Below are 25752 nucleotides of genomic sequence, written 5' to 3'. Positions count from 1 at the left end.
CTATTATAAGCGACCTCGGCCTCAAATAGGCTCCCGATAAAATAAGATATCTAGGCCTATGATTCTCCCAAAACCTAAAAGAATCCATAGACCACAATGAGAAGATGATCTTATCACAAATCAAAGACATTATAGAGAGCTGGTCCTCTATATATATTACTTGGAGGGGACAGATTGAATCAATTAAAATGATATTTGGCCCACTCATTAATCAGCATGTCTCCAGTTCACCTCTCTGACTTCTTCTTTACCAAAATAGACGCAATTATCACTGAATTCCTTTATCAATCCAAAAACCGAGGGTTGCCCTAAAGAAACTAAGACTACCTAAATCACTGGGTGGCCTAAACGTGCCGGACTACAGACGATACCATCATGCATACCTTGCTAAAAAAGATAGCCTCTGGTTCTTTCCCTTGATCAAGATGGTGGTCCTAGCTTGAGATTGAGAAGGCGCTAGTAGAACCCCTCTCCCTTATCTCTTTCATTACTACTAAGAAAATAATAATGGATCACTCAACAAGCATCCTCATATGCACAGCACCAGCACTCTGTAAAATGAACAACTTCCAAAAAAATGCAATACACCACTCTGGCCTCACTGTGGCACAACGATCAATTGAAACTAAAAGGCAAATCATTATTCTTAGAAAACTGGGCACAAAAGGGAAGTCTGCCCTAGGTTCTCCCCGCAATCCTATGCTCTTCTCTTTGCTCAAAGCTAAATTTGACCTAAATGACTTGGACTTCTATCACTTTTTAAAAATTAACATTATTATATCCAAGCATAAAACCCTAGTGATTGCTGACCTGCCTACTACTCTACGAACATATGCTAAAGGGGGCCACTAAGCTTCTAAACTCTACTCCGTACTATCACCCACAGCTCTGCACTAATGTAACCAATACAAAATAAATGGCAATCACTCCTTCATGAAAGTAGCAATGAAGGAGTGATTATGGCCATATACCTGGGCAAATCTTGCCACTAACAAGATCACATCCGCTTTAGCTCAGAGTAAATACTGGGTGGTGCATATGACCCACTGGACCCCAGCTAAACTATTTATACTAGAATGCACCTACTCTAAAAACCTCTGAGCCGAAATAAGGAAAACCATATCACAAATTGTGAACTTGACATGGACACCAACTCTAGCCTCTATTTCCCTGGGTATCCTTCCCCCTGAGATATACTATAAATTTAACAAGGAAGACTGCCTTCTCTGGGATATTATTGTAACAACTGGTCTCAAAGTCATTCTTTCCTAATGGAAAGATCTTTCCAAACTAAGCCTGAATGGATACAACTCACCAGAAGGGCAGATAACTCCTTAAATACATTTCTAAAGAATAACTCAAGGAAAAATGACCAAATTTGGTCCAAGTTAGACACATTTATTCAGAATGCATACCCATAGTATCTGCCAATCCCCTTCCCCCATACCCTCGCCCCCTATTCCCTACAACGCAGTGATGTATGTCAATTAATGAAAAAATAATTGAGAAACTAAATTGGAGGAAACCAAATCATGGAACAACTATTTTAAAGAAACATAAATAAATTGCAAATTAAAGGAAATATTTTAATGGAAAAACAATTTAAAGAAAAAATCCAAAATTACATTAAACTTGGGTGGAGTTCAGGACTAGTGAGGGTTTTTTGGGTTCAGGGATGGGGAACATTTAGGGGTGATTAGAGGTTTTTAGGCGTCTGAAATGGGTGGAATTCAAGCATAGAAAGAGGTTTTTAGGATTTAGGGATTGGTGGAGTTTAGGGGTGGTGAAGGTTTTGTTAGGTATCAAGAATAAGTGGAGATTACGGGTGGTGAGGCTTTTTTAGGGTTCTAAGATGAGGGGAGGTTAAGGGTGTGAGGTGATTTTAGGGATCAGGGATGGGTAGAGTTTAGGGGTTATGAGGGGTTTTAGATGTCATAGATGGGTGGTATTTAAGGTTGGAGGGGGTTTTGGGGTGCAGTGATGGATAGAGGGTAGGTTGGTGAAGAGGTTTTCATTAACACACGATACTGGGTTTAAAAGGTGCATTTAATGTATTCACTTACTGCCTGATCGTCTGTGTTTCTATGTTGATGAGTGCTGTCATTCTGTGCTCCTCGGTTATTTTTAAACTGTAGTCCTTCTTCGATTTTTGTGAAATGTCCCAGATTTTGGCCTTAGAAATCTGGTCATCCTATTTTAAAACAGAGATGGAGGGTCTGGCAACAGCAGTTACAGATTCTGACTCTGCACATGTACATTGTGACCCCATGTACTTTTAATGTTTTGTTCCCTTCTCCCAAGCTCGTTTGGTGTCAGATGTCATATTTGTTTTGCCACCTGTGCTTGTTTTATCTTGGATCACAGATTATGCCCTTTTGATCCTGATCTTTCCAGTTAGGGGTGCTACATTTCTGTTCTCTACTATGAGGCAGGATTCCTGGTATGCTCAGTTACTAATAAGAGCCTGGCTTGACTCCTTGCTGGATCATTGCTGTCTGACCCACTGAGAATTGGGCAGGCATTGCATGGATACTATTATTGTGATAAGTCTGTGACAATATTTGCATTCTCCAGTTTTAAAATGGTTCTATCTAAACAACTTTCTTATTAGTGATTCTCGCTATCTCCGTCATCCAATCTGCCATTACCATGGGTTTGTTCACCATCCATCTGTCAACAGTGTCTCTCTTTCCCTTCCCCTTTTTCCCTGAACCGGCTGTGCTCAGGGCCCTAAACACTATACAGGGCACGGTATGACTCAGAAGGATAAGAGGTTGGTTTGATGTCGGGATTCCTCCAAATGGGTTTTTGGGGAGGGGCGACCCATGGGAGTGCCCCACCAGGATGCTTGAGGGAGGTGGTAAGCTCCAGCCTTTATCTGGGCTAATTTTGGGCTATGTGCAAAGAACACACATCGCCCCGAAATATATGTGTCAATTTTTGCGTCTTCCAGCCATCATTTTAGGGAGAGGTAACACGGTGGCTGGAGGAGCAGTATATAGTAAAATATTTTCCTGCCCATCCGTCCCCTTTACGGGTGATTCTGGCTTTATTTGTAATTCGGCTGCCCCCTTTTTCCATGAGTGTTTTTGTTGAATACAGGTGTGCAGGGTTTTGGGTTTCTCCATGTAATTTTGGTTGTCACTGGAAGCAGGTGCGGGTGGTTGACCTATACATTCCACGGTTGTTTAAAGTTTATTGTTGTTGACATAGGCGAACCACAATAATGGGGTGGGTGTCGAGGGAGGACACCTGGACGAGGTAGGAACAGTTAAAAGTTATGCTGTAGGATTGTAGAAAGTTAGGTGTTACTAGATGTAGGTAGAGAGTTAGGGGAGTTTAAAGGTCACCATTTAAATTGTCCGGCAGGGTAGGATGTAGATAGGGGTAGGATATTTAAGTTGGAGGGCGGGAATTTTAAGAGAGGGGAGTTAGTTACATTAGGTGACTTGTTGTATAGTGAGGTTATAGTTTGTAAGGCCTTTTTCCTATCAAAATCTAGATGTCTATGTCGCCCCCCCTCACACAAACCCGGAGTCATAACCAGGGCATTACATTAGCGTGTAGCATGTACTGCCTCCATGTGTTATGCGTGATTTGTGGTGGAATCATTAGGGCTAAGGAACTTTTTCCAACATTTCTTTTCAATAACAACATGTTACAAACTAAAAATATTAATATGCATTGTGAGTTAGTGTATAACAAGAGCTCCTTCTGAAGATAATCTTTTCTCTTATGCTTTACAGTAATGACCTGGAAATCTTCTCTCGCTGTAACATAATGAAGTTATTGTTTATGAGCTTTCTTGGACAAGAACTGCTAGCTGGAAACGTCTCTGTTAATAATTGAATGCTGGAGCACATTTTTTAATAATTAGTGATGGGCAGAAAAAATGGTTCATTTATAAGTAGTGTGAACCCTTACAAGGAAAAATAGCTTTGCAGAGCTGGTAAGATGAGATTAAATGTTCAGTGAAAATATTGTTTGTTAGCTTATTAATTCATTTAAATTAAATTGCTGCTGACTGGGGTTTGGGAACATGACTCAAGTCCGACAATACCCTGTACATGCTAATTTTCTGGTGAGTGCTAAGGTTTCGTTTCATTTTGTAGGGATGCAAAATGCAGTTTGCAATATGTGATTTCATTTTTTTTTTTTATTCAAACCCATTTTATGTGTTACTATTGCTAAATATATGAAAGATGATGCAAAGTGCACACAGACATAGGTTTATTTTACAAATTTATTATGGGGAGAGGCGTTACAACAAAAGACTTAGGCCCAGATTTACTATGGTTTTGCGTCCGACCTGCATCACATTTGTGGAGCTCCCCTGACACAAATTCATTTTTGTCATTCACTGAGCCATGCAAAGCCACTTTGCGTTGTTGTGCGTGGTTTAGTATATTCACATTAATGCAAGGCAGTGCATAGCGCAGCCTCGCATTACTTTGCGTTTGGTAGGCATTACATAGGTGGGGCATGGGCGTTCCATGCATCCACACATTTATTTTGACACAAATCCAGATTTACAAACACTTGTAAACCTGAGCTTGCTCCAAAATGGTGTACCTACTTGACAGACGCGTGAGAAGGAAAAACATATTTTTCTCTCCTCATTACTTCCTCTTTCCATGTGCGCTACATTTTGCAGCACACACGGAAATACGAATATGCCTCCAAGGATTGTTTTTGTGCAAGCAGATCCCCTTCTTCACAAAAATAAATCCTTGCCATAACGCTGGCACCCTTGCACAATGGGTTGACTCTACGCAGCACACAGTTCGGCAAGGAGAGAGCAGAAATGCTCCATATCTTTGTAAATATGGAGCATTTCTGCGCTCACTCTTTCACGCATGTTCCCTTGTTGCGCCGCTTTGTGTTAAATAATAGCAAATGTGCCCCTTAGGTTCTGATTTCCACTTGCCTGCTAAACTCTGACCCCCCTGTGTTACGCCACTGACGCAATCCCTCTTTGTTTTTACACTGGACTGAATTTCAAGTTGTGCGTACCTTATCTCATCAGATAATTACTGAGTGCAATAAAGTCCTTATCCCCTGATGAATTACGGTACGTCAAGCCTATTGTGCCATTTCTTCTCTAAGATATGTGGCTTCACACTCTTCCTTACATTTGCATAGTAATCAGGGGAATACGATTGCCACTACATGCAGCCACTATTTTGTTTCACCCTTAATTATGACACCCTGAGCATCAAACTGTAGCCCAATGCATAGCGTATGAAGGTCATAGATAACAGAATGACAGGAAAAAGTGCCCCTCCTTCTAAACACGAACAAGAACTGTATTCAAGACATGTCTGCATAGATACGAGGCCCAGATGTTGCTGTCCAATTCTGGACCTGAGATGCCTGAACTGAAGAAAACAATAGACCTGAAGGTGACTTTTTCACAATTACATGGTGGCTGAAAACTAGGGGAGTGGACTTGTTGCCTAGCCATTTTCAAATACTTAAATGTTCTCCTAATATGTTTGGTTTAAGACTCTCATTGCCAGTTTTGCGCACTTACATCAGCATCAGGCTACCACAAGAACATTCAAGAGCTGTTCCGAAGGGCAGCTTCATACCCTACGCTTTTGGTTTAACTCAAGAACTCTGTTAATAGAAAAAAATCAGTAATATGGTCTATGAATACAGACAGGCTATAGAGTGCTTTCTGAATGTAGGACAGTCAAGCGGCTTCTCCTCAAGTTGAGGATTAGGGATTTGACAAAGATTGCCATATATAACACAATGGTTGCTACAGATGGTAGAGACCAACAGCATCTCACAAGTGCAATAAGTCTTTTATCAAATGAGAGAAGTACAACTGGATCTTCTTTAACAGAAGAGATGTAGTCTTGGCCCACATCCTTGATAGTGTCACTCAAGTGTTACAGTCTATTCCTTGAACTATTATTAAGAAGGCCTACCTCAAAAAATCAATTTGTTTACCCTTCTAGACAGATGGGTTTGAAAATCAATGTCTTTCAGCTGGTTAGCGGAGTCATGTGGGGCCCCAATCAGGAAAAAGTGCCTTTTCAGGACTCGCAGTCACTGGTTCAAGTGGACCATTATATTTGCTATTGAATGAGTTAACCTCTTCAGGAACACTACCCTAATTAGGACAAACAAAGGTGCAGTGATTTAACAACCCAAGTCAAAAAGTCCACAGAAAATGGAGAATTATTATTAAATTAAAGAAAAGTATTCCTGACGTGGACCCATTTATGATCAGGGAAGAAAGAGATAGACATTATTTTTCAGGTTACTATTAATTTTTATCACATTTTGACGATACAAGGTGGGCATATGCAGCAAATATTGCCAGATCGTATCCCATAAACCCCCTCTCTCCTCCTCCTTACTAGTAAAAAAGTAACAATCATTGCGGTCCTCTTTCCAACTCTCCTTAAACAGCGCCACCATGTGGTACTGTTCACAGCACTCTTTGATCTGTTTGCATTCCAATATGCATTTAGCCCCTTCTTCAGGGTCCCCACTGCAAGGTTCCTCTTGCCCTGTCTGTAGGCTCACTTGATGAAAATGTTTTTAAGGTTGTCAGGGTGGGAACTTCCCTCTTTCTAGAAACATTACTGTCTTGAGATTAACTCCAGCACTGAACCAGTTTGGACAGGATTTGTGGCAGAGCATCTTTTACCAGTGAATAATGTTTATATCTTCCCTTTTGTAGTATGTACATTAATGTGGAAAACCACAATCGTTCAATTGCTTTAACATTTGATGCCTATCTGGAATCCTTCAGGGCCTAGGCCGATGAAGACAAGACACCAACACACTGCAAAGGGGGGTTATCTGACTGTTGTACCCGCTCAGAGTTCTCTCTCCAGTTCCTGCCTAACAGAGCCCAACTGGGACCCTTGGACTGACACTCTCCCTGTGGCTGAGCTTCCTCCTTATCGAAGGCCCTTCTCAACCCCCCAACCATACTTTGACAATACTCCCATAATAGTACTGCATTCCGCTTAGCACATGACAGCTCACTACTTGGGGTTAGGGTGGGGGGTAAGCTATTGTTGCAATGTTTTAAATTGTATTGAGTTTGCTGGTAATGCCGAATGCATACTGGATCATTCCCAGAGGCATGCCCACCTTTACTGCACTACGAAGCAGTTGTAAAGTTGAAACTGTTGTAACAATGACTGTTTATTCCTCTGAAATATTGAGTGATACTGCAAAGAAGTTCGTGCATGCCAACTGTGCTACGCTGAATGACAAATACCCAATAAAAAAAACAAATGTGCAAAACTGCCACCTTATTTTGTAGATGAACCTGGTCAATCAACAATGAAGTGGGAAAAATGGCTAAGGCTGTAAATGATATGTTAGCAATAAATGCTGATGCTTTTGATTCTTCTAGGAAGAAAGCCATTCTGTTAAATTTGATTGGTAATCATGGTGAAGACATTTTTGAGCATCTTCAATCAATACGAGTTCCTACTGGTGTAGATGCGGATGATTACGATAGATTTCTGGAAGCTATGGACAGGTTTGGGAACAACTTTAGGAAAAAAAACATATTGTCATGGAAATATTTTTTTTTTTCACTAAGCATGAATATACTAATGAAACTGTTGACTCGTATGTTGCTGCTTTGAGATTGCCAGCAGCAAACTGTGATTTTGGGGCTAAGACTGATATTTATATAAGAGATTAGATTATTAAAAGATGTTCCAACAAGAAAGTCCAAGAGCAATTATTAAGACCAAGGAATCCGTCTTTGAAGGAAACTATAAATACAGCTAAAAGTGTTGAGAGGTCAATCCCTTCATTTAAACAACATGGAAACTAGTTCTACAGAAGTTGCTCTAATTACAAAGTCTCAAGTTGATAAATACATAAATAAAAAGCTGGAGGAAAGAACTTCATTCACAACAGGAAATAGAGGAAAATGAAAATGTAACAGATCTGGGTCAAAGAGGTATGTTGCTTCATATAGTTCTTGCCTGGCTTTGGTTAAGGAATGTTTTAAATATGGAAAAAATAGACATTTTGCCAAAATGTGTTTGCATGGTAAAGCCAATTGTGGTGTAAAGAAGATTGCTTAGGTTGATAATGGGAAGCATGTGGATTAAAGGGAGAGTGTAGCCATGGTTCAAGCTAAATCTGATATAAAGTGTGACAAAATAATTGAGAAAGGGATGTAGCATTGATTGCAACCTTATTTTAGCGGTTGATGGTGAATATTTTAAACAACCAACATATAGCATTGATATTTCAGCTGTCACTGTTATGGCTGACTAAGGATCACCTTATACCATTATTTCTGATTAATGTTTTTACAAGGTGTGACCTAATGAGAAGCTAGAACCTAATGATATGTGGTGGATGGTTATGGAAGGAAGAAAACTGACATGCTTGGATTTTTTATAGCTTATGTTATCTTTCAAGACAGAAGAATTATTGGAAAAGTCTAAGTGGCTATTGATGGTCAACATGTGTTGGGTTGGTGCCATCAAGGCAGGAATGGAATTTAATTGAATCCCAATTGCCAGAGTTCCAGTTTTTTTGTATGGATGCATTTGATCAGTTTCACTTCTGTAATATCAGAATGAGTGAGGAGTTTGAAGTGTTGTTAAGCAAGATACAAGTGAGTTTTCAGTAGTCAACTTGGTAAAGTTAAAGGATTATCACATGCCAATGTACTAAAATAATATGCTATTCCAGTGAGGTACCAACTCAGGAATATTCCCATAAGTGCAAGTTAAAGGTTGACCATTTTATTGAAAGATTTGCCTAGTTCTGGTGTGATTGAACCAGTTGTTGCGGCTGAGTCGTTTTCTCCCATAGTGTTGGTAAAAAAGGCTACAGAGAAATTAAGGCTGTGTGCTAATTTAAAGTGTGTAGAAACAAATGTTGTGGATTGTCATCCATTACCACATATTCAAGATTTGTTAGCTAAACCTTCTGTGTTCGCATATTGGACCTGAAATTAGCACACCATCAAATAGGGCTAACTCAGTAATCACATCACATTACAACTTTTATCACTCCTGATGGTGCTTAAAGGTATACATGCATATCGCGTGGCTTGATGCCTGCCGCTTTAGTTTTTCAGAAGCTCATGCATATTTTGTTTGCAGAACCTGAAGTAGTGGTGGCATTCCAGTACAACATTCTTGTGTACTTGGATTCTATAGAGGAGCATAATATCATTTTTGGAAAACGTTCTATTCATTTAAAAAAAGAAAGGAATGACGTGACAGCTGGATAAATGTAAGTTTATGGCAACTGAACTAGAGTATTTAGGTCACAAAATTTCAAAAGACTGGATTATTTAAAAATAAAATTTAAAGAAAGCTTTATAGGATGTGATTACTCCAGTCAACAAGGATCTGTTAAACTCTTTTTGGGGTTGTGTGAATTGTATTCACATTTTGTTCAAAATGTTTCCATAAGGGCAGCACCTTTGAGGGATTTACTTAAAAAAGGAGTCAAGAATGAACGATCTGATGAGAATTATGTGGCATTTTCTAATCTTAAACCCGCTATTGTGGATGCTGCACCATTAAGCTCATCTTCTCAAAATGATAAATGTGTAATTACTGTTGATGCCAATGCATATGGAATTGGTGCTGTTTTTAGTCAGATTAAACATGGGAAGGCGGATACTATTGCTTTTGCATCCAGATCTCTTACACAGGCAGAATCGAAATATTCGAGAAAGAGAAGCGCAGGTAACGTGTGGGGTAGAGATCACTTTAAAACATATATTTGGGGCAAACCATTTGGAATTAAGACTGATCAGAAACCTTTCTTAAGTTTTTTACATAACAATGATACTGGCAAGCGTTCTTCATGGCTAGTGAGAATATTAAAAAGATTGTACGGATATAATTTTTCAGTATCTTACCTTCCTGGCAAAGAAAATGTCAGGGCTGATTGTTTATCAAGATTATCTAACCAGAATGAGAAAGTGCAGGTAACTGTGGAGATTGAAGAGTGTGTTGCAGCCTCTATTAGAGATGCCACTTTTGATTTCGAATAGAGTATTACTTAAGGAATATGGTTGCAAACAGTGGTACAAGATAGAGTTTTAAATCAAGTTTTATTGAACATATTGAAAGATGCTATTATCAGAAATATGAAATTATTGGAAGGTCAGAGAAGAGTTATTTATCAAAAATAAATTGATTGTTAAGCTGGGGTTTTTCCATGGGGAAAACATCAAGAGAGAAGAAAGCAAGTTATCAAAGAACATTAGCTCCCTTCATCACTGGTAGTCAGTAGAGCCACATGACATGTGCCGCACTATGAGCTTTGACCAGGAGCTCACAGTATGCTAGTGAATGTTGCCCTTCAACTTGCACTATTATAAACATTGATAGAGAGTGTACACAGTCAACAGGAAGACAATGCAGCCTAGAAAACATGTTGCTATACTCTCTGCATTAATTCTCTTGTGTTGCTTTGCTGGTTTGTTAACCTCTCTACTGAATTTTGGTGGCTATTCATGTTCAAAGGGGGTTCCCTCCTTTATTATGCAAAACGTACTTTACCTATGTGTTTTTAATTTTGTGCGACTAATATTTTAAAAACTTAAAGTACATCTACGTAACATGCCTTGGTTGAAGAGAAAATGGCAGCATAGCTCAGAGCTCCTCACACAACAGCAGCCTAATCAGGTTATCTGCAACAAATGCAGCAGTCATGGGGTCCCCAAACTACAGTTCTGCAACAGTGAACAATGCAATTATCTTCGATTCTGATCCTATTCCCACCAAACTGTCTGATCTAGTATTCCTGAGTTCTGACAAAATTGAATGCATGAACTGAAGATGGCGCAGTTGGTCTGAGGCACCACACCAGCTTGGAGAACCTCTAACATACGTAGGCCTCCTGAAAAGACCTGAAGTCTCATTGTCCACCATGTAACACAGCACAGCTGCACAACAGAAAGACAATAATGTGCAGCACTCATATAACAAAGTACCAGTTGATGCAGAGAATGGTGCTGCCACCTTCTCCTGACAGCATTTATAGAAAGCACTCCTGACTTTAGTTCATCTACTGAAACTGGAACCTCAGCGGAGCGCTACTGTAACTATCAGTGGAAATATTTTGAGCACCTTAATCTACGAACATATTTAAACTGCCTAGATCTCAAGGTAAATTATCCAGATGGTAATGTATGGAGTTATTACAGCAGAGCATGGTTTCTTTGTACTCGTGGAATATAATGTGGCAACCCAGTGCTCCTCAAAACCTGGGTAAAATGGATGATTGCTACAATCGGTTCTGTCGGGTCTACCAATTGCTTTGTGTTTGCAAGAGAACTAATCACATTAGGACCTTCAACGTTCAAAAACAATTAGAGTACACTGATCAATCTGGGACACACAAAACTTAAACACAGTGAATACGTTTTTTTTTTTTTTTTTTGAAACCGTTTATTACAAAACTCAAAAAATATACAAAGATGGGCCTACAACCGTCCGGCCGGCCGCTAGCGGACAAAAGGAGCATATGATACACATTGTAGAGCGTATGTTGCGGCTGAGGAAGATGCACAGGAGTTAACAGCGTTGATAGCCACACCATCCGGACCCCACTGTATGGTTTCATTTTAAACTGAAAGAACAACCAGAAAAACAAACCCACAAGGCAATCCACAATCAGAAATAGCAGCATGTGCTCCCCTGAGAGGGGGACCCTACCAGTCCATAGGAGTATCAAGAAGGGGAAGAGATCAGGACTAGGGCTGGGTAAACTCAATGCCCGGAACAAGGAAGATGGGTCGGCTAAGGGGATGGGGCAGGCGACGGATCGGGCAATAACGGCGGAGCACAGACTCCCCCGCGGTAGGCGTTCCAGGGGCCCCATACTTTCACACATGTCCCAGGCTTACCTCTCGCCACATACACCACCTTTTCCCGAAACATGCACCAATCCATATGTTCCTTCCAGGCCGAGACAGTCGTGGACCTCTGGGATCCCCACAGTTGAGCAATATCGCGCTTGGCCACCATATATCCCAGAGTCACCCACCACGTCTGTGGCGCCGAGTAGTCGGTAGGTTCCCACACATTCAACAGGCATCTCCTCGCTTCGGGTAGTAGCACCACATGCGTGACCACACGCAGGACCTCATGCACACCACGCCAGAATCGCTCCACCTCCGGGCATTCCCACAATATATGCAGAAAGGTCCCCAAAGCGCCACACCCACGCTTACACAACCCGTTCACAGCATAGCCCATACGCAGGAGCCTTGGCCCCGTCATGTAGACTCTGTGGAGTATCTTGAGCTGGACGAAGCGAAGGCGGGCCGGTATGGCCACCTCTTTCGGGGAGGCCACCGCAGAGGTCCAGTCCTCGTCGTCCAGCTCCAGTCCATCGGCAACCCAAGCCTCACGAAGGGCAGTCAGCAATCCCGAGCGGTCATTGATCAGTTTTTTGTAGATCAGTGAGATCGTGCTGTCCGGAACGTGCCCATCCAGCACTCTATCCTCCAAGGGGGAATACTCCGGGATGGATGCAACGTCCGGGAAGACGGAGCCCAGTGCATGACGGATCTGCAAATACCGAAAGTACTCCCTGTCATGCAACTGGAATTCCGTCTGCAGCATCTCGAACGTTTTAAATCCTCCCCTCGTCCAGAGATCCCCCACTTTGCTGATGCCTATCATGTCCCACTTCTCGAAGCCCTTCGAGGTCCACAGGGAGCCCAACTGCTCGGACGCGTATAGTGGTGATGCCCGGGTCAGACGGTCCTTCCACCCCATCGCCACATTAGCCGCGTGCCACACTCGCACCATGACACGCGTGGGGCCGGTCAGCCGAGCGTCGGGCGCGCTGGAGTAGAGCGCTCGATTATAGTCCCCACCCGGGAGTAGCATCTTATCCATTTCGAATGCCGGGTTTAAGGCGGGCCCGTACAGGCCGTGATTAATCGCAGCCAGCTGGGAGGCCCAATAGTACCGTTTGATATCCGGGAGGGCAATCCCTCCGTCATACCATGGGAGCGTCAGCTTCGCCAGGGCGATACGCGGCCTCCCGTCCCAGAACAGGCGGCGCTGCAAACTCTCCACCTCGCGGAAGTAGCGCGCTGGGACGAGGTCCATAGTATTCTGCAAAGCGTACAGGAAACGCGGCAGAGACATCATCTTAAACAATGCCGCCCGGCCGAGCGGCGAAAGCGGCAAGCGCCGCCAGCGCGTGACATCTTCCTTCAGGCGCTGGAGGGGGGGAAGCAAGTTCCGATTATACCGGGCCTCCGGGTCCAGAGTAATGAAGACACCCAGGTACCGAAATCCCTGCGGGGCGATCTGGATCGGACAGCCCCGTGGGAGAATAGGAGCCTCCCCAGAGAGAACATACACGCACGATTTAGCCCAGTTGATGACAAGGCCGGAGTTACGACCAAATGAATGCAAAACATCAACCAGTACTATCAGTGATTTACGTGGGGAAGCTAGGTACAAGAGGATGTCATCAGCGTATAGGGATACGCGGTCCTCATACTCGGGGGTCCAACGGAGACCACGAATAGAAGGTTCCCACCGCAGCCACTCCGCCAGGGGCTCCAAGGCAAGCGCAAAAAGGAGCGGCGATAAGGGGCAGCCCTGCCGCGTGCCCCGGCCCAGCTCGAACGGAGCCGATACTCTACCGTTCACCACCACCTGCGCCAATGGGCCCGAATACAGCAATTTGACCCAACTGATGAACCCTGCGCCAAAGCCAAACTTCGCAAGCATCGCCCAGATGTATGGCCATTCAAGCGTGTCAAACGCCATGGTGGCGTCCAAGGACGCCAAAATGGCCGGCTCCCGTATGTACTGAACACGTGCAAGCACCCCATATAAACGCCGCAAGTTAAGGGCCGTGTTACGATGGGGAATAAAGCCGGACTGATCCTGGTGAACCAGGTCGCCCACCACGCCGACCAGCCGATTGGCCAGGACCTTGGCGAGAATTTTGGGCTCCGCGTTCAGTAGCGAAATGGGCCGATAGGATGTAACCCGGTCCCGAGGTCTCCCCTCCTTGTGGATAACCACGATTGTAGCCAGACGCTGGTCCAGCGGGAGGGAGCCCACCGAGTGAGCCTCCAGGAACATCGATCGGAGATGTGGTGCCAGCGTATCCGGTCGCAACTTGTACAACTCGATGGGGAGACCATTAGGACCCATGGCCTTGCCGGAAGCGACCGAACGTATGGCGAGGGCGATTTCGTCGGAGGTTGGAGCGGCGTCCAGCGACACTCTGTCCTCCTCCGAAAGGGAAGGCAGCGCGATATCCCTGAGCAGGGCACGGGAATCCTCTTCAGAGCGGGAAGACACCGGGGAATACACCCCACGGAAATAATCCGCGAAGCAGGAGACAATTTCTTCCGGCTCAGTAACACACACACCGTCCGTTTTCTCAATCAGCGGGACTACACGACTCGCTCTCTCCTTTTTGTCCAGCCACGCAATCAATTTACCAGCCTTATCACCCACATCATACAGTCTCCCCTGTTGCTCTCTACTGAGGCCCCTGGCCGCCTCCGTGACGAGGGCCCGATAGGCCGCTTGCTTGAGTTGGAGAACGTGTAATACGGCATCCGTCACCCCACATTCTAGATTACCCTCCAACTCGGCTATCTCAGCTTCCACCCGGGTCACCTCCTCCCGCTCGCGCCTCCGGGTGTGGGAAATAAGGGACAGGGCCTCTCCTCGTAGTACTGTCTTGAATGCCTCCCACAGTGAGACAGCCGAAGGCACGGACCCCACATTCTCGTCAAAATAGCGCTGGAGGGATTTAATCAATTCAGCGCGAATGGTGGGGTCGCGCAGGTACCAGGGATTGATCGGGACCACCCTACCCTCACCCCTCGGAAAAAGATCCAGGTGTAACAGGAGCGGGGAATGGTCCGAGATACCCCGTGCCAAATGGCGCACCTCTCCCACCCTCCCAACATAGGCCGCCGGGACCAGGACATAATCTAGTCGTGAGAGACTACCATGGGCCCCCGAATGGAAGGTATACTGTAGTTGCGTGGGATGTTTTAAACGCCAGCAATCCACCAATCCCAAAGTGTCCAATAAGCCAGATAGCCACGCATGGGCCCGGGGGAGGTCCCTAGGGGGGTGACGATCCACAGTCCCGGAAAGCACCGCATTGAAATCCCCCCCCACCACCAGAATCCCCCCCGGAAGGCCAAGGAGGAGGCGCCCCAGGCCCGCAAAGGTAGTCGACTGCATCCCCGGCGGGACGTATACTGACACAAAAACGACCACTTTGCCCTCCATCCTTCCCACCAAGACCGTGTAACGTCCCCTGTCGTCATGGAGCACCTCATCAATCTCCAACGGGAGCGAGTTCTTAACCATGATGCCCACACCCCTTGAGCCAGACGTGAAGCCCGAATGGGCCACTAGGCGATAGCCACGCCGATTAATGGCGCAGAAGGAGTTGCCAATGAGGTGTGTCTCCTGCAGAAAAACTACATCGGGCGAGATTCGCTTCAAGAACTGCAGGACCACACCACGTTTAATCCTGTCCCCCAGTCCATTCACGTTCCAGGACAACAGAGTTAGTTCCCTACCCCCCATCATAGACAGAAGCCACCATTTGTCCCCCCGAGGGCACTATAGAGCTAACACAATGATACTTTTGCCCTGTGGTAAAAATGAACAACACCCCCCCATCCCTGCCAACCCGCCCCAACAAAACTCCCCCCTCCCTGCACCCCTGCATGAGCCCGAACAGCCCCCCCAACGTGCAGTGTGCCTGTCGCCCCATATATATAGTAAAACTAGCTAAACCCCCTAGAGGAGGAAGGAGAACCCCCAATAGACCCCACACAACCTCCATAGGAGGGGAAATTATATAGACAGACGCTTAATCGAAAGTGGCATCATTTTTGTCCAGAGTGAAGCCCAATATTACCCCCTCAATCCCGATCCAGTGTGCCGTCTCCCCCCGCCGCCCCCCCCCGCCCCCTCGATCACGATCCCCAGACAAAGTGTCCAGCCAGTCTCCGGCCGCTTCGGGACGATCAAAAAAGTGCGTGCGACCCTCTACCTCCACTCGCAGCTTGGCTGGGAAGAGCATAGCGTATTTAAGGTTCAGGTCCCGAAGACGGCGCTTGACGCCTAGGAAGCTCAGTCTCTGCTTCTGGACCGCTGGGGTGAAATCAGGGTAAAAGTTCACCTCCATATTGTCAAGCTTAACCGGCCCATGCAGTCTGGAGGCTTGCAGGATAGCGTCTCTGTCCCGAAAGTTGAAAATCCGGGCAATGAGAGGTCGCGGAGGGGCTCCGACCTTCGGCCTTCCCCCGGGAACCCTGTGGGCCCGCTCCACCGCGAAGAATTTACTCAGCCCCCGTGGCTGGAGATGGGTAGCAATCAGGTCCTCCACAAAGAGGTCCGCCGCCGCTTCCTCCCGTCCCTCGGGCACCCCGATGATGCGGATGTTGTTCCTCCGGGCCCGACTCTCGGAGTCCTCCAGGCGCCGATCCATAAGCGCGCTCGCCTGACTAAGCCGGCGCACCTCTGTATGTAGTGCCGCCACCTCAGTAGTAAGGCCCGATGCGGTGTGGGCCAAAGAATCAACTCGGTCGTTGGTCTTGGAAAGATCGGCCCTCACCAGGCCAACATCCATGAGGACCGAGTCGATCTTCTGTGCCAGTGTGTCGAACCGCTGGCCCACCGAGGCCTTCATTTCGGCAATGGCGCCCATGACATCCCGCAGAGTCAGATCCGTGGGCAGGTCCGGGGCATCAGGAGGGCCCTCAGGGGACTTGTGCGGTCCGCCGGGAGATCCCTTCTGGAGGGTATAGCGGTCCATACTGTTGGCCTGATGGGTGGTGCCACGCCGGGTCGACTCGGCCTTTGCCCGGTCTCCATCTTGTTTCGTGGCCATGGCCACCAGTCCCCCGGTCGCACCAGCCACGTCGTGAAGGGCAGGCAATCAGGGCCACAAGCTCCGGGGGGGCCACCCCAGATCGGCGGGGTGGGTCACAGCCGGCGGGCAGGCCGAGTCTCCCAGCGAGGCCACACCAACACAAAGAGCCCCGCGACCCAACCCTGCAGAGACGGCAAGGGGGTGCGAAAGCGAAAGCGAAAGTGCGGGGTACGCGACTCGCCAGGCCCGGCCCGCCGCTGTTGTTCACTTTGTCACTGGGTCACCCCTCAGCGCAAATCCGGGGTCTGGCGAGGAGAAGGCCGCAGACTTCAATCGGTGCTCACTCCGGCGTCCGAGGTCCGATTTGACAACGGGAAACGGGTGCCACCTCAGCTCAGGCTCACCCACACAGTCCCCTCATCCGAGACAGGATAAATTCAGGATAGTCGTAGGAGGTTGCGGAGGTCCTCGGGAGCCTCGCACCTACGCGGCCATCTTGGTTGCGCGCTAGGCTCCTCCGTGAATACGTTTTTAAGACTTTATATATCCATCAATTACTGCATGGAATATAAGGCTGTTGGACAGTGTTTAAAGGACAAAATTAAATTTTTGGACAATATCTTTTTTGTTGATCGCTTGGTTAGCCGTATTCGGGTTGGGAAGTTATCCTTGTTAACTTCTGTGTGGGTCTGGCTCTTATTGCCGAGTGACCTTGTCAGCAGTCGGCAGCAAATGCAGCGAGGGCGGCTCTGCGATTAAATACCAATACGGCTAACCAAGCGATCAGCAAAAAGGATATTATCCTCCTGGAATACTCAAGGGACATGACTGTATGCAGCGTTGTCCTCCATGATTCCACGACCCACTAGAAGTAACTCCTTCACTTGTTCCTATCCACCACGGCTGTTGACAGGACACCACACAGTCCCGAGGAAGACCCACGTGATGTTTCTTCAATAACACATACATCCTGGGTTGAAACGTCGACGCTCAATAATATCATGTCCAGAGCCACTACACCTTTGAAATCATTGTGATTCTTAACACAGGGTCTAGTTGAGACACATATGTAATAACATGGAAGGATTGTTCCAGCAACGTGTCTTTTTTGTTATTATTATAATTTTTGATGTTGGTAACAGTTACGTGTTGTATATATATATGTTGCACTGCCATATTATATGTTGTATTACTTTGTCCAAAACATTTATTTTGTCCTTTTAACACTGTACAACAGCCTTATATTCCATGCAGTAATTAATGGATATATAAAGTCTTAAAAACCTATTCACTGTGTTTAAGTTTGGTGTGTCGCAGATTGATCAGTGCAATCTAATTGTTTTTGAACCTTGAAGGTCCTAACGTGATTAGTTCTCATGCAAACCCAAAGCAATTGGTAGACCTGGGTTCTTTGTACATCATTATTCTACATGCCAAAACTTCTCTAGGCCCTAATGGTCCGAGCACGATCCCCAAGTGTACCTAATAGCGTACAATATTCGCAATATTCAAATCTACCCGGCCAATCGATCTCATCTAAGCTACCTTGGGGGTCTGTCATCATTCAAATCAAGGCAATTTACCACAGCCTTCAACCTGATTGTGCAGTCCTGGAGTAACATCAAGAGTATTTGAAGAAAATAGACTATAGCATAAACATTTGTTCAAGCAAGGCAGGTAAGAAACGAAACACAAGTCTGAAACACACTAAAGCAGACCTCCTTAATGCAGATTCCCCAACTAATGGGAAATTGGATAGCAATGCAGTAAAGGACATCATTCTGAAAGCAGCTGTATATCTCAAGCACAAAGCACAAAAACAAACACAGATCTCATGCAAGTAGAGATAGCAACGACTTTGAAATGACATTAACTCACTGTCAGGGAGGGTGACAGAAACAAAATATAGAATAACTGATCAGGAAAACTTAGAATCCAAACAAAAAACATAAATGTTTGCCTTCAACAGGACAAATGAGGCCTTTCAAAGAGACATTGTGGCTTGTAAGATCACAATTGGAAAGTCATTTTTAGGGCTCGCGCCCTGCGTTGCACTGCGCAGCAGTGCTCGTGCAGGCGCAAGCCGTTGTGTAGGTAAAAACGGGGTTTGGAAGCTGCCCTCGGAATCGCACACGCTCGTGCGTGTGCTTTTCCTTTTGTGGGAAGCTATTGGCCTTTGCGTGCGTCTTTTAATGAAAGACTGCATGCAATAGGCCACTGGCGGGCGCATTGCTCCGCCCATGGCCTATTGGTGTCTATTACGTGCTTGGTGCGCGTAATAGACACCAATAGGCCATGGCTCGCAGTGGCGCGCGCGCACCACTCGCGGGCTTTTTCTTTTTTTCACTTGGAAGTGAAAGCGAACGCTTTCCCTGACGCTTATTTTTTTGGTGCAGAATCCTTGATGATTTTTCGTTTGTTTTTGTCTGTGTTGCGCCTGTTTGTACACGCACTTGGGCTTGTGTTTTTTCAGAGCTTTCCCTGGTGCACGCGGTGGGCGAACTTGAATAAATTCTCTAGTCCTTCCTCTGTGTCTTCAGCCTCACGCAGATCTGGTGCAACAGAGCATGCTTCATGGCTTCCCCAGGCTGCAGCCAGAGCCGGGCCATCCCCACCCGGCAGATGATGCTGATTGAGGGCACGCAGCTGCCACATGACTACAGCAGCACCACCGGGGGCACGCTGTTCAGCACCACGACAGGAGGTGAGGCTCGAGATACAGGGGAAGAGGGCGCAATACACCTGGGGGAGGGGGACTAAAGGATAAGGGAACGTGCACTGCTGCATGTGTTGCAGCTCTGTAGACGGGATCAGAAGGAGGACTGCAGGAAGGTAGCGGGAAGCGTTAGCGCCACCACGCTACGTAGGGAGTTTTTTTGGGGGTACAGCAGTACACTTGCATATGGTGGGTACAGCCCTCCATGTTCCTGAAGCGGCCCCTCTTTTGGCACTACACTTGCAGTGGCAAAATCACAGCTGTACTATCCCTGGTCGAGATGGAGCGTTGGGAGATGGGATGGGTATTTCAAGGTGGATAGGCCTGTTTGGTGGACGTTTGCAGTCAAAAGGGTGAGTTTCGTATGGCTGGATGAGTTGTGAGTGAGATCAGAGGCTGAACCAAATGCCTAAAAAATTTCAGATCAGTGCTGGTGCTCATTAGCTGATCATTGTATGTGGATCAATGCGACACAGACACCAGTACTGATATACTTTAATGCACTTACTCACTCATGCGATCACACACATACAGGTTATGATCAATAACCATTTATTAGTTTATTTACTTTTATTCTTTCTTTTGATCTGCTCAGTACTGGTGCTCATTGGCTGATTATTGTATGATTGCTGCATGTGGATAGCAGCAGTGAAGTGCTGCTAGATGCCAGCTAACTTGTATATTCAGGCTGTGATGAGTGTATGTTTGCCTTCGCCGATAGGCTATCCTTATGACCCACAAAGGTGTTTTCTAAAATCTCTAATTCACTATTAATCACCACTTCCTGTCAGTTTCACCCAGCTACTTTGTCTAACAGAACCATTGTGAGAGGAAGAAACTATGCGTTGATCCCACAGCACGGAGCCTGCCACAAGGAGACACTTTTTAATTAGGGTAACAGCGTCTGGCTTTTTTCATCCACAAATACTGTTGTCCCTGCAAGAATCCAGATGCTGTTTGGATTTTTTAGGTCTCGCCTGACCCAGCGCATGCACTGGTCTGGCAAGACTTTTAGTGAGGGCTCAAAAAATTATACCATGGCCAGCCTAAGGCTAAAGTGCATATGTGCGGGTGCGCACTTAGGAGCAGAGGCACCATATGGCAAACCTCATCATGCTCTTAAAGCGCCCGCGATCACTTTCGCCCGCGATCACTTTCGCCCGCGATCACTTTCGCGGTGCCCCTTTGATGTTCTGTTCAAAGAACATCAAAGAACATGTTGTTGTGTTAATGCTTTGCTGCACCCGTTTGACTTACAATGTGCTTTCTCTTTCCACAAACTCGATGTTTGTGTTCCTTTATTTTGATACGCTTTTAGTATTACTGTCACACACACAACCACACAACCACACACACAACCACACGCACAACCACACACACACACATAACCACACACATACACATACACACAACCACACACACACATACAACCACACCCACAACCACACACACACAACCACACACACACACAACCACACACACAACCACAAACACAACACACACACAACCACCCAACCACACTCACACACAACCACACACACAACCATACACACACACACACACAACCACACACACAACCACGCACACACAGCCACCCACACAACCACACACACACACACAACCACACACACAACCACACACACAACTTCCCTTATTTTATTCCCTTAAGATTAAATGTAAAGAAAATTGTTGTTTGTTCATTGTAAAGTGCATTAACCCCATTTTACAGGTAGAGTGACACTATATAAAATGTAAAATTAAAAAAATTGCACTGGCTGACTACTACTAGTTTTTGGCTCCCCAAACGCCAAAAGCAGCCTGGTCTTCATGTGATTTACAGAAAGGTAATTCCCCGAAGTGCAGCAGGATCTCTGTCTGGAATCGCCTCACTGTCCTTTAAATTTAAGACCCCTTTCCCACCAATCCTTTTTGGTGAAATGTTCTTTTCTCTCTTGGTTGTGCAATGCAACATTAATACACACCTTTCACTCAAGTTCATGCTATATAAAAAAAACAAAAAAAAACAATTGCAATGCAATAGGTCTCACATTACTGAATCTTTGAGCTGCAATTGGTGTTGCATTATTATTAGCAATGCCAACAGCTCAAACTTTAATAATGCAAGACCTATTGCATTGAAAATGCTTGTTCAAATTACTGGTCTCCCAGAAGGAAAAGCAGATGGAGCAAACTCAAATGTAATGCTCTTGGAAACCTGGCTCCCCAAAGACCTGGATATAGCAGTCTCAAAAGAATTTAAGATCAAATGAGTCCACAAAGTTCCCTCTCACAAACTGAAAACACAAATTACCTGAGACCACTGATCGTCAGAATCATCCATGACCAACACAATGAAGTGATCTTGAACCATTTGTGGAATAATAAAGAAGCAAGGGTGCAAAAGTCAATATCACCTAGGATTACTCAAGAAAAACCGTCCTTGTTCGTAACTGTTTTTTGTGTCTCAGACAACACATTAGGATCTAAATTGTCCCTTCTCTTTTGTTGGCCCATCTGAAATAACAATAACTTACAAAGGAAAACCTCTCATCTTCCAAGATCCATCAGATCTTCAATCTTTTCATCACAGAGACAGATATGAAAACGAGCACTCACAAACCATAATGGTACCTTGGAGAGCTTTTTGGACCAAAAGTATTACTCTCTTCACATTCTGCAGGTTTACTCTGACCAATATAACTTTATAATATGGCTTCTGTCTTACACATACAATAGAGTTATACTTAGTTATGTTTTGGTAACCTGCTATGCTAATAATGCTAGGATGCTCAGTGATGTGCACAGATGGGCATAATTCTTTCATAAAATGGATCTATAAATTGATAATGATGCTATGATTTGTTCCCCTACATCCTACAATACACTAGAATATCTACCCCCATCAGTGATGATAACTCATTAACAAGTTATGAGGTCCCTTAAACCTTTTTTTCCCACAATACGAAGGGCTGTGTAATTTAGTGAAAAGGAGAAAGCACTTCTGAATACTGTCACAAACTAGAAGGAGAAATTATCCTTTTTCAGGAAACTAAAGTAGGGTTAAAAGGAGGTATTACTCTTAGAAATCATTGGATAGACAAGGCTTTGTTCCAAAGGCAAGGACTCTATAAAATCCAACCAAGACATTGCAGGGATACAATTTGACCCTGGCAGATGTAAAGCAGTAGCATACTCTGACAATATATTAATATTTACAGACGTCACCCAAATGTTCATCCCAGCCCTGATTGATATGATTGAACAGTATTTCCTAGTAGCTGGTTACAAACTAAATAAAGAGAAACAAGAAGTCAGCCCTTCAGTACTTTGTGTATGCCAGATGTGATCAGGAGTGTAACTACCCTTGATGCAGTAGGTGCAGTGGCACCGGGGCCCAGAGATCTGAGGAACCCGTTTAACCTTGATATTAGCTCTATTTACTAACGCAACAGCAGGCAATTTTCCTCACTTGCACCAGCACCCATGGCATTCTTGCTACGCTACCGGACGTGATAGGTTGTACTGGGCTCTACTGGCAATCCAACTATATCAAATACTTGGGACTCTTGTTCACTGACAATTCAAATGGATCGGTCACACATAAGGAATCATTCAGCTTGAAAAAGAACTTGCTGAAAGTATGATCCCCAAAGTTAATTTCATGGTGGGGGAGAATGAAGACAATTAAAATTATGGTAACTCCAATTATCAGTTACCTAATTAGTATGCTACCAATCAATTGACTTTATTTGGATAATATATGTAACAATCATAAACTCCCTCTAGAAAAAGAAAAATGGTCATGTATCTATGAGAAAACATCTCATGCACAAGAATATGGACAGGCTAACCTTGCTGATTACTCACACTTCCAATCAGGAAGTTGGCTCTTTACTATAGATGCACGCCTCCCTAAATGGTTGAACGTGGAAGACTCTCTTCCTAAATAAAACTTGCTAATCTACCTATGAAAGCTGTATAAAACTGGCACCCTCCACCCACGATCAATCCTCAGAGACACAGTCACTACACTTCTACAACTAGATAATACTACAGATAACAGAACAGGTAGTCTAAATCTGCAACCTTAGGATACAATAAAAAGATTAGAATGAATTGCTTCAGAGTCTATAGGGAGGGAATGGGCCTCCAGATGTATACACTTGTTGAAAGCCCTGTGATGTAGCAAAACTCCACATTCATATGCAATCCGCAGAGTAAATATGGATCAGCTAACAAGACGTTTTATAACTTCTTTAAGCTTAAGACCACCACAGCTAAAGTATCTGTTGATTCTGAACCCCCTCTTACTATAATGATTGTTATATTGCTCTCTAAGGGCCACTTGATTTCTAAAGTTTCTGGTCAATTACACTCCACCTCCCTAAAAATAAACCTACCCCCTCAATAAGTGGTAGGATGAATGGACCAAGGTGTCAGTGAACCCATTTCCCAAATAGAGATATGGAGCTCTCCCTAGACAGCTACAGTCACCTCCAATCTGGCACAAATTAAATTCATGATTTTGAACAGGTCATACTGTACAACGCATGTAACAGACTAAAGACCCCTCGCCTGATTTCTTATGCCCCTTAAAGAAGCTGGAGATCTGTCACATATGATATCAAATTGTGAATTGCTCCAGTCATTTTTCGAAGGATATAGCCTCGGACTATGAACTATGAAGTGATATTCAATCTTAAAGGTTTGTCTGGGAGTAAAACTATTATGTAAAATGAACTTCAAGAGTCTCCCTGATATCTAACTATTAGATCTGATTCTGACCATGGGGGTTCAGAATATATTAAGAATATCACACGATTTCCATACTCATTTATTGGGCGCGGCCATCTTTTATATGGCGTGTTGACAGTTTCTCATTTTCTCAATTCCCCATGATATCTTGCCCTCGACCTATATGAGGCAAGTTGGGTAGGTCCCTTCAAAAGGTACAAACTGTAGAAATGGAAGAAGTCCCATAGACAGCTCTAGTAGAAAGTATTTATTCTTCAGTTATATCATTACAGGTTCCTTTGTAAGTCTTTATGTAAGCCCCACCAGGAGCAGCCTCCTGGCTACTCAGCCCATCATCTTCAACTGCCAACCTTCAAGTCCTAACATCCCTAACATTCTACATGACATCACATTACTAGGCAGAGAACCAAGGCAAGGGAAATGCACAACATTAGAAGCAGATCACTACACAAACCTCCCCTAATTTCCTCCAGCACAATCACCTCTTGTAGATCACAATTTAATCTTACGCCACTCAAGTCAATTTGCAAGTTAAATAATCGGGTAATGTCTACCACCAACACTACATATAACTTAAGAAGTTATACTTAGCCTTGCATTTGCTCCTTTGAACACTGGGGATTTACCACCATTCTGTCTGAATAAATAACTGCTGCCAACAAATAAAGCTGATGCCTTCCTACTGCACGTTACTTTGTTCTCCTGCTCTGACATTACAGATGTGCTCATTTTCATTATAGTATCTCTCCTTTACTTTTTGAGATTGTTCTACTGCTCTGCTTGTTTCTCTTCTTATTCTTTATTTTATATTTTTAATTCTTTTTCTTTGTTATTTTCGACTATAAAATCAATAACCTCTTTTGAACGAAAAAGAAAAAGTACACCTTGAAGGTATTCAAAGTAATTACTAGAATAGAGAAAATAGTCCAGAGCTCAGTGTATTAAACGCCTCACTTGTCAGGTAAGGTGTTATTCGCTCTGAGCCTCCTGCAGAGTGTCAGATTAAAAGACTCTTCACAGCGCGCTGAGCTAGAGTAGAGATGCACAGTGAGATGGCTCTCTCACCCTTATGTCAGGCAGCGCAAAGGCAGGAAGTGGCTGTATTTTACTTTATCATTTTATTTTTCTACCGTCCAGATCACCAGCATCACACAAGTTTTGTTTCTACTAAATTTGAAAATATGCCTTTGTAAATTTGACTGATAGCATTCAGACAAAGGGTATAGCTGTGAAGCAAAAGACAGCCCCTAGAGCTCTGAAATAAGAAAATATCAACTTAAGAGGTGAGAAGTGTAGTCCTGTTCGATTAAAGAGCATACACGCTCTGAAGGTTTTACCATGCAGTGGTACCTGGCTAAAAAATAGGTTTCACCATTGGTTTGATTTGAAAAGAGGAACAGTGGGGTGTGGGTGAGGGGGGCATAGCCATG

The 25752-nt window shown here is 44.6% G+C and overlaps 1 protein-coding gene across 10 annotated transcripts in view; it reads right to left on the bottom strand.

The window, feature by feature from the left end:
* The window catches only part of FARS2 (phenylalanyl-tRNA synthetase 2, mitochondrial), a 1670666-nt gene that overhangs the window by 313341 nt on the left and 1331573 nt on the right, over window positions 1–25752 (bottom strand). The window lies entirely within an intron of this gene.

Source organism: Triturus cristatus, chromosome 5_2 (genome assembly GCF_964204655.1).
Source record: "Triturus cristatus chromosome 5_2, aTriCri1.1, whole genome shotgun sequence".
Lineage (NCBI taxonomy): Eukaryota > Metazoa > Chordata > Amphibia > Caudata > Salamandridae > Triturus > Triturus cristatus.
The sequence above is the reverse complement of the archived record's forward strand: the minus strand, read 5'-3'. Positions and strand labels throughout refer to the sequence as shown.